At 35.5% G+C, this 10,000-nt stretch overlaps 1 protein-coding gene across 4 annotated transcripts in view; it reads right to left on the reverse strand.

Moving 5' to 3' along the window:
* Positions 1 to 10,000, reverse strand: part of LOC144962496 (dynein light chain Tctex-type 5-like) — a 40,955-nt gene that overhangs the window by 30,342 nt on the left and 613 nt on the right. The window lies entirely within an intron of this gene.

Genomic DNA, 10,000 nt, shown 5'->3' on the forward strand with positions numbered 1-10,000 from the left:
TGAAGTCGCGAGAGGGACTCAGGACCGTTATTACATTTGAAACCACTTTTTGGAAGGGTGTGTGTGTGTGTGGGGGGGGGGGGGGGCTGATGAATGGCGGATAGTCTATTGTAAAATATCTGTCTCGCGGCCAGACTGAAGTGCCGTAACAGTGGATGGGTCGTGGTTTCAACTCCCAATCACCGCAAATCTTTTATTCTCTATTGTCTTCTGGCACTTCTCTCTCTCTCTCTCTCTCTCACTCTCTCTCTCTCTCTCTCTCTCTCTCTCTCTCTCTCCCCTCATTACATTTCTTGTTATTATCAACATATAGTGCCTGCTCCACGCACTTATCTGAATTAATATTGGACTTAAGTTTTGGGCGCGCTCTCGTTAACTCACTCAATCCTAGAGACTTTTGCTGTTTTTCAAAATTGGAAAAATGTATTAAAAATGAGCATGCACATAGATAGTTTTATTCAACTATCATCATTAACATGCAAAAACTAAAAACAATAGCTTTGATATTACGCCTATAATTTGTCTCAGAAAAAAGTAATGAAAAGGCATGGGGTAAAAGTAACTCAGGTAAACTACGGTTATAGACGGTGTTAGGGTTGAGTGAGTTAAACATGTTTCTGATGTATAAATAAATCTATTGCTGCTTTTTGTCTCGCTTTGCCTCACCCCATGAACACCTTTTGGTTTTAACGCAACGAGATAATCCTGGCCACTTTTCTGATAACGTCTGCGACAATGGAGACAGGGTGGGTACTTCACAGTTGTCCACTTATGGTTTGTTATTAATTTATTGTCATTCCTCAGGCCCAAGGTAATGATAGTAGCTATGCGCTTGGCTAAGAAGTTCATAACATTGCCATCCGGAAGTGTAACGGACCAAAACACAAAACTAGACTTTGTGTAATCATGGACTTTTATAGTATGGATAATACCGTTTAGTGAGTATTACTCATAAACGATGATGGCAAAAAAAAAAACAATAACAAAGACCAAAGTGACGTCAACTTCATTTTATCTATACATGTGCTGGCTATAGATAGAATGCGCTTGGCCAAGGAGTTCACAACATTGCCATCCGGAAGTAGAACGGACCGACACACAAACTCTGTGTCACCAGGAACTTTTATAGTCTGGTTAATACTGTTAAGTGAGAACAACTCACAAACGCGGATGGCAAAAACAATAACAAAGGCCTGAGTGACGTCATCTGCATACTATCTATAGATAGTATGCGCTTGGCCAAGGAGTTCACAACATTGCCATCCGGAAGTATAACGGACCAACACACAAACTCTGTGTAACCATGAACTTTTATAGTCTGGTTAATACAGTTTAGTGAGAACAACTCACAAACGCGGATGGCAAAAACAATAACAAAGGCCTGAGTGACGTCATCTGCATACTATCTATATAATATGTTACACATTACACATTACATACAAAGCTATTGGTTCTTTGCGTTAAAAGTAAAATGCTTACCAGCATTGCCCACAAGATCAGTCGCATCAACACTCAAAATTGTGAGCAATCTTAACCATTCATAATACCAGAGAGATCTAATATTTATTTACATATTTATTCTAATATTTATTTGCTATTACTCCTATGTACTCTGAGTAATATACCGTTTATTCCAACAATATATATATATTTGGGGGGATTATATTAAATTGACTTGAAAAATGTTTCAGAGAATTTAAAGAGAACTAATCACCCAAATGACGTCCTAAAATCACTAACAAGAAGCCAAGCGGCGTCAACGTCATTCATTTTATTCGATAACATAATACAAAATATAAATGCGAACGTGAGAATAGCGGGTTTTTTTGGAATGATATTTTCATTCCTTGTTGTCTTCTTTTTTCTTTCTTTTTTCTCCCTCTGGCATTGTCTCTCTCACACTTTTTTTTCTTCAGATTTTTAAACTGTTGATGTGATGCAGAAAATGTGATCGTTGACACACGCTACATAATCCATACCTCCCACTATAAAATTCAGAAACACACGACTTAGTACAAGGCAATATACATGTTCAACAATATATATATATATATATATATATATATATATATATATATATATATATATATATATATATATATATATATAATATAAATTATGTCACTCACTCATATATGGCCAAGACGTACGTTTCTGTGGCTTTCGTCCACGTCTTCAGTCGGTATAATGTCCGAATTTATATATATATATATATATATATATATATATATATATATATCAACGATATTGAAATCTACAAATCGCATGCACACATCCACATTTACACATACAAACACACATACACACACACACATATTCACATATATATATATATATATATTCATAAGTAGTCCTTCAGAGCCATTCCTTTTTATAGCGTCAAACGAACGATAGCTATTGCTTGCTAACATTTTCATAGCAGGCTGGTCTACCGCAAAATACTTTCCGCATATCTAACAGACCCAGTTACCCAAAAAATGTTGGGTGGTCAGGGGTGTCAGAAAAAAATCTCGACTTGACCCAGGATCAATCTCGGTCGCTTTGCGTGAAAGGCGAGTGCTCTACCAACTGAGCCACGGAGAACCCCAAATATATTCATAAAATGCTTGTATATTTCTTCAAGCGAATCGATTACAGGATATGCATTGATTTGCCAACCCGATACCACAATATTTACGTGTACGGACAAATAAATGCCTACAGGTCCAAACCAGTTTCAAGTACTAAATCAGTCCAGATCCGGTATAATTTGACCAATCCACTCAAAACGGTATTTTGTCGTGGTGAACCGGATGTTTGCATTTTGTTAGCCTTACCAAAGTAATGTATCATTGTCTATGGCCTTACCCAATAAAGTCTTTTTAGCCTTACCAAGCTAATTCATTACTATCTATGGCCTTACCCAGAAAGTCTTTTTAGCTTTACCAAGGTAATGTATTACTATCTATGGCCTTACCCAATAAAGTCTTTTTAGCCTTACCAAAGTAATGTATTATTATCTATGGCCTTACCCAATAAAGTCTTTTTAGCCTTACCAAGTAATGTATTATATCTATGGCCTTACCCAATAAGTCTTTTTAGCCTACCAAAGTAATGTATTATTATCTATGGCCTTACCCAATAAAGTCTTTTTAGCCTTACCAAAGTAATGTATTACTATCTATGGCCTTACCCAATAAAGTCTTTTTAGCCTTACCAAAGTAATGTATTATTATCTATGGCCTTACCCAATAAAGTCTTGGTTAAAATAAAAGCTTTTATTGAAGAGATTGAGTTTCTTTAACTTCAAAAATGTTAGACAAAAATAGATAAATTTGAACATTTCTATCGCACATTTACCACGCCCAATCCGCTTCAGCGCGTCCCATAAACACATGAGTCGAGTGGGGAAATGTGTGTAAACCGCCTTACTCAACGATACAACTTTGGGACCAGGGGTCTGATTCATGGATCGAGGCTATAATAGTCTCGGACTATAACAAAGTCTGAGACTTCGTAGTCCAAGACTTTGAGTATTCCGAACCTGCATAAAGTAAGCTATTCATGGAGTCAGACTTTACCTCTGACTATCAAGTCTCGGACTACGTGTGCAAAGTCTCAGGAAGTCCATCTGTTTTTAACAGGGAATTTCCCTGAAAAGTATGACAAAACGTCATAGAAATGTTTTACTTTTCTAGCTGCTCATGCGAAGTAGCACAGAAATCATATACATTCCCTCATCTTATTTGTTTTGATAAGGAGTTTTTTCTCCACAAAAGAGACTTTCAGAAGTCAACGCTATTTACGCCTTCTAGATCGCGGGTGTAAATTTCATCCGTTTAGTCTATCGTTCAGTCTTTGCATAGTTCGGCTTCATGAATAGCTCGTAGCGCGGTTTAGTCCCAGACATTGTAAATAGTCTCGGACTATCGTCATAGTCTCGGTCCATGAATCAGACCCCAGAATTTTCCACGATCAATGTCACCCATCCAGTCAAAAGCCACGCTAACCATTGCTTGACTTTGTGCCAAAACTAGACACAGTCCATCCGTGTTTCATTTGTTCTCCCAGCAGGCCATATAGAACCATATTTCCATTTCATACAGTAGAAGTCGCCTGTTAGGCGTCCTTTTTGTACTATCTTACATTATCTGTCACTGCCTAAAGCCAGGTACTCATTCACACCTGGGTAGACTGGGGTAATATTGGTAAAGTGCTTTACCCAAGGACACAATAACTTCGGGACCAGAATTTTCAGCTACCGAGCCACCGAGCCACCGAGCCACGAAGCCACCCAGCCACGAAGCCACATAGTATTGTCTTAAATTTCCATATCCTGTTAATTTTCACTTTCGAAACTATATTTTTTTTCTTCATCTATCTAGTTCATTCTGACATAAACCGACGCTGTCGGTCACGACATACAATACGAAGGAAGAAAAAAAATCCAATTTCACGAGTCACAAAATGATTACAATTCGATGGATAAAGAAAAGAATCCGCGTTCTACCTCGTACCAAAACAACCAAAACAATCTTTCTAGGATTAGAATAAGTAGACTGTAACCTTTGGGTCCCACCCAACCACGGGTCAGTTCGATTTGTCCTTTTGTCCGGGATAATCCCCAATAATATCAGTCTGGTCAGATCATTCGGGCATTGGGTAGTAATTGTACACGCTTTTGTTTTGGGGATATATCTATTGCTGCACTCGAATTGCACTTATTAGCAGGTCTGATAACCCAATTCTTTAACCCTCTCCTTACCACCTATAGATAGTATGCAGATGACGTCACTCAGGCCTTTGTTATTGTTTTTGCCATCCGCGTTTGTGAGTTGTTCTCACTAAACTGTATTAACCAGACTATAAAAGTTCATGGTTACCCAGAGTTTGTGTGTTGGTCCGTTATACTTCCGGATGGCAATGTTGTGAACTCCTTGGCCAAGTGCATTCTATCTATAGATAGTTCGAAGATGACGTCACTCATGTCTTTGTTGTTGTTTTTGCCATCCGCGTTTATGAGTACTTCTCACTAAACTGTATTAACCTGACTATAAACCTTCAAGGTTACACACAGTTTGTGTGTTGGTCAGTTTTACTTCCGGATGGCAATGTTATGAACTTCTTAGCCAAGTGTATACTATCTATTGGAAAATCGTCACACTTGATACGATGCACCGTCACTTTTCTCATCCAGATTTCAATTCTTTTTGCTACAGCTATAAAAAACTTGACATTCTGTAATAGAGCTCATATTTTCAAACAATATTATGTATGGAATGTGCTTGATGCTTTTCTGTTTGAGTAAGAAATGTCTGTTTTTGTGTTGGGTGGTTGTGAAGTTTTGGGGAAAATTATGAAAATGGCGGGTAAGGAGAGGGTCAAGGGGTCATTGTTGTAATGGAAATCTGAAAAAAAAATGACGCAAAATATTGTCCATTACAACAATGTTAAAGTAGGCCCATAAGCCGGGTCGGATGTCAGACCTGCCTATGTACACGTCGGTTGCACTCTAAGAAAAATTACAAACAAGATTTTAAAAGTTTTGGCCAGAAAACTCGTCCTTCAACTATCGATCGATTAAAACGACCCTCTTCTTTTCAGAAACACTCAAACTTGAGTTCCCAACCTGAAGTCCAAGATTGGATAGATTAATTTTTTTTAAAAATTGAGCTTTTATATAGCGCAATATCCACTAAATGTGCTCAAAGCGCTTTACAAGGGGTCCCTGGTCAACAGCAACATTTAACATTGAGGACGGGACATGATGCCTGTTAGGCGATATTACAATTTTCGGACAAAGACAACGCTATTAACGGCCAGGTACTCATTTTACACCTGAGTACGGTGAAAGAATGTGAGTAAAGAGCCTTTTCCAAGGACTCAACTATGCGCCGAGCGCGAGGCTCGAACCCAGGATCTTCCGATCCGAAAGCGGGTGTCATACCACAAGACCACATAGCCGCACAACAAGATAACTTAAGATAATTTAACAAGATATAATTTGAAGGACGAGTTTTTCGGCCAAAATGTTTAATATGTCTGTGTGGCAGTGTAGCGGTATTAACTCACTCAACCCTAACACCGACTATATCCGTAGTTTACCCGGGTTACTTTTACCCCATGCCTATTAATTACATTTTTCTGAGACTAATTATAGGCGTAGTATCAAAGCTAATGTTTTTTTTTCTTTTTGCATGTTAATGATAGGTGAATAAAACTATCTATCTATGTATATGCTCATTTTTATACATTTTATCACATTTTGAAAAGTAACAAAAATCTCTAGGATTGAGTGAGTTAATAATGATGAAAAAACAATAGTCTGGACTTATCCATCAAGACCAAAAGGCTTAAAAATATGACTCTTACGACGTTTTACTCTTAGGTATGCGATTCAATTTCAGAATTTTGCTCTCTTGTTTTTTTGTTGTTTTTTTTTTTGTGCGTTTGCTTTTTCATTTTTAAATTCCGGACATGTTCCAAATTTCTGCACGAGCTTGAGCATGCACGGTGGGAGTAAAGTTCGAATTCCGAAACGTACGAATGTGAGAAATAACATACAAAACTATTGTAACCTTAAATGTATAAAAAAGTCGGATAGAGAGACTTTAGTGGGATCTAGTCACCCACCTGGCGGTCTAAAAACAAAAACAAAAAGCCGAGTAACGTCACCTTCATTCACTCTACAGAGAGCCGGATGTGATAAAAACATCACCTTTTGTTTGTTATTTCAGCGGTGATATGACATGATAATCATTATGATTATGACAATAATAACAACGACAACAACAAAAACAACAACAATAATAATCATGGTAATAATAATAATGATAATAAATACTAATATTAATAATATTGATAATGATAATGATAATAATGATACGTAAATATAATAATAATAACAATTGTAATAATAATAATAATAATAATAATAATAATAATAATAATAATAAAAAAAAATGATAATAAAAATGATGATAATAATAGTAATAATAACAATAATAATAATAATAATAATAATAATAATAATAATAATAATAATAATAATAATAATAATAATAATAATAATAATAATATAATATATATTAATAGTACTACTACTACACTACTACTACTACTACTACTACTACTACTACTACTACTACTACTACTACTACTACTACTACTACTACTACTACTACTACTACTACTACTAACTACTATATAATAATAATAATAATAATAATAATAATAATAATATAATAATAATAATAATAATAATAATAATAATAATAATAATAATAATATAATAATAATAATAATAATAATAATAATAATAATAACAATAAAATTAATAATGATATATAATAAATAATAATAATAATAATAATAATAATAATAATAATAATAATAATAATAATAATAATAATAATAATAATAATAATAATAATAATAATAACAATATCGAAAACAAATCAGCTACGACTAAACAGTAAAACACACCCTCATCTAAATAATATTAACCCATTATTATATCTCAGAATAAAAGAACATGAAAAAAAAATCCCCCAACCCAACCAGGGGCTCATTGATCGTGAACTCAAAGAACTTTTATCAATAGAAATTCTCTAGTACTGTTCTATGGTCCTACTCTTATCGTTGAATAATAAAGGCGAGAACGAAATCAAAGGATTTACATGAGAAAATCCGCTCTGCCACTTGTAAAATATTGACTGTTTACAATTATAACGTTCGCCTATATCCGTTTCACTGGTTATCATCAAAAGAAGCCTTTTTACTGGTAAAGAATAATACAATAAAATGAGTATATGGAGAATGCGTCCGTCACTGATTGTGTCCCTTAGTTGTGTCCAATACAGGAAACACTAAAATTGAGTACAACTTCGTTCTATCTATAGATAGTGTGCGCTTGGATAAGAAGTTCACATTATTGCCATCCGGAAGTATAATGGACCAACACACAAATCTATGTGTAACCTTGAACGTTTTTATAGTTTGGTAAATAAACGCGGATGGCAAAAAAACAATGACAATGACTTGAGTGACGTCAACTCCATACTATCTATTGATAGTATGCACTTGACTAAGAAGCTCATAAAATTGCCATCCGGAAGTATAACGGACCAACACACAAAACTGTGTGTAACCTTAAACCACTATAATTTGGTTAATACAGCTTAAAGAGAATTACTCATAAACGCGGATGTGTGTATCCATGAACGTTTACAGTCGGTTAATACAGTTCAGTGAGCATTACTCATAAACGCGGATGGCAAAAAAAAAAACCAATAACAAAGACCTGAGTGACTTCATCTTCGAACTATGTATATCCTGCTGGTGGATGTTATGAGTTTTTTTAAAACTAAACGCACAGCATTCACAGGCTAGTTTGTGGCCATCGTAAATTTATGGCCTGATACTGACCAAAGATGACGTCAAAATGCCAGTCTTTTGCCACAAAAGAAAACAAATCGTGAGTTGTATTCAATAGTTCAACCAATGAAATAACTTGTTTCCGTGAGCTCAACTAACGACAACTCACTAGGCCGTGCAAAAACCAAATAATGACGTCAAACTGCCAGTCCTTTTGGATTTCAGTATCAGGCTATAACATAACGATGTCTACGGCTAGTTACTAGATCTAGTTTCGTGTGGATGTGTTCTTGTCATTTTTATTCAGGTCATTGATCAAGGGACTGAATCAGGTCATAGCCATCGTAAAGTTATAGATAGTATGCACTTGGCTAAGAAGTTCACAACATTGCCATCCGGAAGTAAAACTGGCCAACACACACACTGTGTGTAACCTTGAAGGTTTATAGTCTGGTTAATACAGTTTAGTGAGAAGTACTCATAGACGCGGATGGCAAAAACAATAACAAAGAGATGAGTGACGTCATCTTCGAACTATCTATAGCCTGACACTGACTAAAACATGACGTCAAAATGCCAGTCTTTGGCCACAAAAGAAAAAAATTCGTAGAAATACGACTTTTTTTTGGCTCCAGCTACAGAGCTGCATAGGTCTCTTTGACTCAATTAATTTTGTTGAAAAGGAAATGTTAGCCTATTAAAACCTATAATCAGGACTTTGGAGCATTTTTGGACCATGCTGAGAGCAAATTGTTTATTTATTTGTAAAGCTAATTAAAGTGAATTTTTCTTTTTTTCACATTGGAACCTACCAACTTTTGAAATTCCAAGTAGGTAACTATGCTTAAATAAAAAAATGGATATGACCATTTAGGTACATCGTCTCTATTTTAACACGAGTCAAAGTGACGCTAAATAAGCTGATAGAAGGGACAGTAAAAAAATAATGAACAAAAACGAATATCACAGCTTCGAGAAAGAAAAAAATGCCAAAAACACGGAATATTTCGGACTTAACTTCTCTGAGACATACATATAATGACTAACTTATGTTTTTCAATCATTCTGTAGTAAATTTATACAACTTTCATTTTATTATGAACAGTTGTCAATACATGCAATGGTCTGTAATTTAGAAAAAAAGTAGACTTTATATTGTCATGTGGATATAATTATTTCCATTATTTTAAAAATATTGTTTACACTGCTAAGTAGAAGTTGACAAGATAAATGCCTGTTATTTTCAACCCATTTCAAATCATGTTTGACAGAGAGCGAATTTCTCTGAGACTTCCGTAATATTATAATATATTTTTTTTCATAACTACGAGTACGATTGTGCGGCTATGTGGTCTAGTGGTATGACACTCGCTTTCGGATCGGAAGGTCCTGGGTTCGAGCCTCGCGCTCGCGCACAGTTGAGTCCTTGGAAAAGGCTCTTTACTCACATTCTCTCACCGTACTCAGGTGTAAAATGAGTACCTGGCCGTTAACAGCAGTGTCTTTGTCCAAAAATTGTAATATCGCCTAACGGGTGGCATGTCCCGTCCTACATGTTAAATGTTGCCGTTGACTAGGGCTTGTAAAGCGCTTTGAGCACATTTAGTGGATATTGCGCTATATAAAAGCTCTTATTTTTTTCTTC

This window comes from Berghia stephanieae, chromosome 1, assembly GCF_034508935.2.
Source record: "Berghia stephanieae isolate SIO BIC M18660-M18661 chromosome 1, UCSD_Bste_1.3, whole genome shotgun sequence".
NCBI lineage: Eukaryota > Metazoa > Mollusca > Gastropoda > Nudibranchia > Aeolidiidae > Berghia > Berghia stephanieae.